Source organism: Pyrgilauda ruficollis, unplaced genomic scaffold (genome assembly GCF_017590135.1).
Source record: "Pyrgilauda ruficollis isolate IOZ18807 unplaced genomic scaffold, ASM1759013v1 scaffold235, whole genome shotgun sequence".
Classification (NCBI taxonomy): domain Eukaryota; kingdom Metazoa; phylum Chordata; class Aves; order Passeriformes; family Passeridae; genus Pyrgilauda; species Pyrgilauda ruficollis.
Window position 1 is genome coordinate 112,440 of NW_024523095.1, and position 6,414 is coordinate 118,853.

Consider the following 6,414-nt stretch of genomic DNA (forward strand, 5'->3'; position numbering starts at 1 on the left):
ATCTGCAGAGCCCCTCCTGGCAGGGAAGGAGTGGGAAAGAGTCCCTTATCTGAACTCACTGATCTTTCCATTTCACTTGCTGCTGGAAAAGCCCCAGGCCACGGCAGAAGAAACTGGAATTTCGGAGCCTGGCCCAGCCTACCTCCAGTCTCACTCTGTGTGAGCAGGCATTTAGCTGGCTCAGACACGAGGTAGGGACATACGAGGATGCAGAATGGATTTATGAAAGATACTTGCCAGGTGGGGGCTGCTGAGTGGGTGAAGTTTGTGACAGATGAGGCAGCCTAGACTTGCTAATTCTTTGGTGCTGAGCTGCAGTTCCAGGGAGTGCTGGGTCTCCTTCTGGAGTGGCAGGTGATGCATGGTCACATGCAGTAGGTCACTGTGCTATGAAGGCGTGGGGGAGATGCTACCACAGCAAGCTGCACCACCACAGCTCCAGATGGTAAATTCCTGTCCTATGTCTTCCATAAAGCCTTGAAATGGGAACTGTACAAAATAAGATCTTAATATATCTAGAACTCAGCATGACACTTCTGCATGACTCTGCATAAAAACCAAAAAGGGATGAAGATGCTGAGAGAATATTACACTTCCTACTGCAAAGCAGTACTGTTGTTCTGAAAAACCACAAAGCTACAAATTCTTAAGAAAAACTAATGGAAGGCAAATATCGAGGTAAGTATTGAACATTTATTTCTGTACCAATACTTCAAACACAGGTGTTATACAGAAAGCTGATTTTATTTAATTTTTTTTTTATTTATTGAGATTTATTTTGTTTATTGAGTATTGAACATTTATTTCTGTACCAATACTTCAAACCCAGGTGTTATACAGAAAGCTGATTGCATTCTAATAAAATACTGCCAAATTAAGCAAGGTCACACAACAGGGATTTTTGCAGCAAAGCACACATGTGAGTCCTGTCTGTTGTTAAGTTATAGATGGCCTACTCCTTGGCAGGGCTTTATGTGTTGGGAAGACATACCTCCCCACTATAGAAATTTTAATTTGTTTAATTTTTTTTTTTTTAATTTCACCTTGTGTCAAAATAAGTGTGTTTTAAGGTATCTTGTGAACATCAAAATATTTAATTCCTCTGGGTAAGATTGTCCTTAATTTTGGACACTCTGCCAAATGTTCAGCTTCCAAAAGATGATGCCATGATGTCCCAAGCATGTGTCTCTACTGTGGCAGCACAGGCCAATTTGAGAATTCACCATGAAGAGAAGAGGAGAAAATATTTTATGGTGAAAGAGGAGAAAATAATGGTGCTCACCATTACATCTCTTCAGCAATATGGGATAAAATACCCAGGAGGAGTTTTTGGTAAGCGCACTATTGAGGGTGTGGACTGATTAGTTCTATCTCAGCACTGAACTAACACGCTCCCCTAAAAGGCGCAGGAAGAAGATCAGGTTTGCTGGGGTGTGAGTGTAAGTAAGCATGAGTTTATATCACAATATGTAATGCAAACATATCCTACCTCTCTCCACCTGTTATCCCTTCAGTTGATTCACACAGCCTCAAATATTTTCCCAGCTTGAAAGGACCCAGCCTTTCACTTACGTGAGATAAGTTGCACCACTTTCAGGTTCTGAACTACATTGGCACTCCTTTTTTTCCTTCTTTAAAACCTCATAAAAAACCTTTCTGTTTGTCTTCTGCAGCAAAGGAGCTCTGAAGAAAGAAGAACTGCATGAGTCATTTTTCTGTCTCATTTCCTTTTCGGTCCACGCGAAAATCCTATCAGTAGCTAATACAGCTTGATGTAGAATTAACTCTTATGGCATCTACTACATTACCTCTATGAAGCAATTACTGAGCTCTCTGCCAGAAGTAGCTTTTACTGGGGAATCCAAACTGCCAGTGGCAGGAGGCCAGCAGTGAAGCATACTGGAGCAACAGCCCCTGCAGGACGATTCCTGCCTCTATCGATCTGATACAGACACTATTTTTGTAAACATCTCCTACTCATGAACTTCAGAGGCCTCTGCGTATTTTCCACAGCTGAAGACACATCTTTCATGTAGGAAGTTTCTCCGTGTCTTCTGTGATAGTAGCTGGTCACAAGGTATTACATAAGGATTTTAAAAAGGATCAGAGAAGGAAAAGGTGGACATTAATTTTCCAGAGTCTTTTCATGGGATAACAGGCATGGTTGCCAATGACACCTCTGAGGACAGAATAGGCAAAAGGAAGATATTTTACATTATCTGGTGCTTGGTAATGTCTACTTGAAAGTGGGACATTTGTTGGCAAGATATATATTGCTTTTTCTTTTCATTTTAGCTGGTTTTAGTGGTAGCTAAGGAAGATGACAGGGGCACATTACCTACTCTGATATAATCTGCATCCGTGATAATTAATTGATGAAAAGAATATATTTACTCAGCAGGTAAGACAGTGACAATAGCTTTGTATTTTATAAGCAGCGTTTCTTTGGAAGATGCTGTTCCAGTATTTATAATTTATAAGATCTTTATATATATATAGAGAGAGAGAGATACAGGGAACATCTGGTAAAACAGGTTTAATAGATTCATCAATGGCGTATAGAAAAGATGAACACTATTGAGCAGCTGTCTCTTAAAACACAAACAAACAGTTAATTTACAGCATAAGCTGGTCTTCAGGGATATGATGGAAGCCTCAGGGTAGGTTTAGAACAAGTTGCTAAGATCTAGACTAGTTCTAAAACTGCTTTGCTCTGTGCTGTTATCAGCCCCTCTATCAGGCTAGTGACTCTATCAGTCACAAGGTGACTATTTTTAGATTTGCTGGAATTGTGTTTTCCTCCCCACCCATCCCTGCCCAGACTTACAGTGACCATTCTGTGTGCAGGGCATGGGGGAACAGAGGCATGCATCCATGTCTGTTCCCAATTCACCTTGGCATACAACCCCAGAAATAGGTGGTCCTCACCTAGGAGCGCATGCTTATTGACTATGGCATCTCAATTTCTCTGCTGAATTCATTGCAAAACTGCAGGAATGGAGGAAGAAGAAAGTCAAGGGATCTTTATGTGGCACTTCCTCCAGCAGCATCCTTGACCTACTTTGGGCAGCAGTGAAGCTCTGTTTTGCAAACAGAAGTTGCTAATGGCAGTGACCTACAGAACACAACAGGTCAAACATTCCTTCCCTTTGGCCAACACAGTCCCTCACAGCAGGGGCTGTGGAAGGGGGGATTTTCAGATCTGCAATAAACAGAGGGGCACATAATTTCACCCCATAAAAATAAATGAGCAAGTTGCAAGGGGCTGTTTCCTACTGCTCCTTTCTTCTGAGATACCCAGCTTTGTAAAAAGATCTAACCATGTTTCTCTCTAGATATTTAAATACCTCCCTCTCCCAAACCTGTACAAAAACTTACACTTGTGAAGATCTTTCAGACCAGCATTTAAATCAGCACTTAGCAAACAAATTTTGTACACAATTTCCTGCAAGTAAATGTAGCCTCATTGTTTAAGAACAAACCCACAATGCTCAGAGAAAATATCCACAGCCTGTCAGAAAGTGTATTTCAAAGAAAACACAACTGTTTATGTTCTGTCATTTACCTCCAGTTCCTTGAAGCAGCAGTGGGAATATTGTTGCTCATGAAAGTGCAAGGACAAAAACTGTGGGGGACAGTTAGATTTATGCTCTGTTTCAGTCCCTTGTTCAGAGATTCAGTCTTGTCACTTCCCTCCTACAAGATAATTCTTACGAAATCACATTCTTATTAAACCATGTTTTTCTTGCATGTAAAATACCTACTTTTCTTTTGGTGCTACATGATAAACATTTTTACTGTTTTTTAAAATTTTGTTATTGGCTTGATAAAAACTAGAAACTGTTCACTGATGACGAATTCCCTATTGCATAAAACATACTGTACAGAAGAGCTGAGCAACTGGGTAAAAGCTGAGTCTTAACAAAATCTTCTCAACTTCTAATGAGAATGAAATTGACTTTAATATGGAGATTTATGTAAATATAAATAACACATAATATTATGTAAACATGATAAATAAAGGTGTGATTAAGAACCAAAAGATGGTGAAGAGTCTATCCTTTCATTAAGCTGACTATATCAGAAATGAGAGATGAAGCATGGCTGTAAGTGCCAAGACAGGTATTGCTTCCAGCAGCTAAGTGATATTGATTTCAAATTAAAAAAATGAGGGAGCTGGTGGCATCAGGACATGCTAGACAGCCACAAGACAGACCAATAGTTCTGTGGAGTGAATGAATGGACACCTGGGTATAATCCTTCCTTCCAGTTCTTTTTTTCTGCTGTGCATGTCTGGCAGCAGCACGGGTGTTGCCAGATCCTGCACAAACTACCATCTCACTAAAGCAGCAGCATAAAGAACTGGAAAGCAGCTTTTCAGGCAGGGTAAGTGCTAGGACTTGCTCACCTGCCTGTGGAATCATGCCCTGGGGCAGAAGTCAGAGCAGGTTGATGTAGATGATATTGTAACTTAATGAAAGGAAAGCCAAATGTGCATTTGCTAGGACTTGGGATATGACTCTGAGCTTGAGATAAAGAGATAGACAAGCTCAGGGGGAATAAAGAAAGAAGAGTCAATGTGACTTGTCTGAAATCTTCACTGAAAAGGAAACCACAGCAGAGTTCACTCAGTGCACAAAGAAGGCTGACAGAGGAACAGATTTAGATTTGGTGGGTGGGTGAGAGGGAGAAGGGGATTAAAATGAAACCAGATTCTCTGAAGAGAGGAAAAGAAATTGCCCACAGCTGTGTCAGTAATACATCTTCTTAGGCCAGGGTGAGGTGCAAATGCTGTTTGGGGGGGTTTGGTGAAACTGCTGAGGACAGCTGTCCTGATCGATCACAGGAGACTGTGGGTGACAACAGCTGGCTGGGCAGCCACCAACTTAAAAAACATTTACCCAAAACAGGACTTTTTCTTAATATACCACTTTACCCATTGCAATCTGCTTTTGCATCCCTTTTCCTCGCATTTTTAGCCCTAGAGATCTGCTTTTTAGAGATGATGAAACACCTTGGTTAACATACTGCCAGACCTATTGTTTCCCAGTACTTTTACAACCTAGGTTAGAAGAGTGTAGACATGTCGGGAAAAGTATCTTTAGTAAGTCATTCAGAAAAATGAGATGAAAACTGATAGGTTTGGAAATATATGGGGGAGGTGGAAGGAGTGAAATAGGGAAAGAATTCTAACTGTGGAAAAACTTCATCCTCACCAGGGATCTAATGCATTGTACCCAGTGACACATAAGCATTGTAGCAGCAGAGCAGACTGGCCTCGGGCACCAGAGAGGAGGGGACTGATCTCACACTTCAGCAGCATCATGTTCACCATACATAGTAATACCTTCAATTTCATGAAGAAGGAAAAAGATAAACCAGCTGCATATATTCAGACTGTGGTTTGGGTTTTTTTTTTTCTGCCTTTGTCTTTCCTGTGTAGATTTTATTTTGTAAACTGACTTTATCTGAGTAGACTTCCTGCTTATTGTTTCAGAGGGTCAGGCAAAATACGTTCTGTCTGAAGTCCTTTTTTTCCTTATTTTTTTCCTTCCTTAGGCTGACTGTAAGGTGTGAATGGAAAAATGAATGAACTTACCTATTCTTTGGTACTGCTGTTAATGAAGAATGATCAGCTGTCTTGAGCGACTTCTCAGCAATGCTGACAAAAACTGAATTTTCCAAGCACGAGGATGAGATCGAAATGGATCATACGGGATCAGCAAAATTCAATTTGCCATTACTAGAGATGGGTGCAAGGATGCTGGTGAGATCAGAGAGGCTTTTTGGGCGAAGGAGACACAAAGGGCCAGGGAGAAATTGTGAGCATTTCAGAGTGATGGTGGACGGACCCGACTGCAGAGAGGGGCTGGGGAAGCGGGCCAGGAGGACGCTGCCTGTTGATGGGTGCCATCAGGTGAGAAGAATTTGGGCTGTGAAGGGAACTGACCTAACCACACCTTGCCATCTGCAGAGATCCCTCCTCACTGCCATGTTAGCGGGGAGGACGTGGGAAAGGCCTCAGCGAGCATCCTCAAGGCTGGGCTTGCTTCCTTCCCGGTTACGCGGGGCCGGGGGCAGAGGCCGGGCGGCGCCGCACGCCTGAGCCCCGCGGCCCGCTCGGGGGCAGATCGAACCGCGGGGAACCGCCGTCTTCCAGCCGGATGGCTGCTGGGGCGGCTCCGCGGGCCGCCTGCCCCTCGGCAGCTCCCGCAGTCCCTGCGGGCCGGGCTGCGGCGGGACCGCACCGGCACCGGCACCGGCACCGCGCCGGGCCGGCCCAGCCGCGCGGGAGCGCGCCGCGGCCGCTGGGGGGCTGCCGGTAACTGAGTCGGGTCCGCGAGTGTAGTTACCGGGAAACCGCGCCCGCCCCGCCTCCATCCATCCATCCATCCATGCCTCCAGCCATCCGTG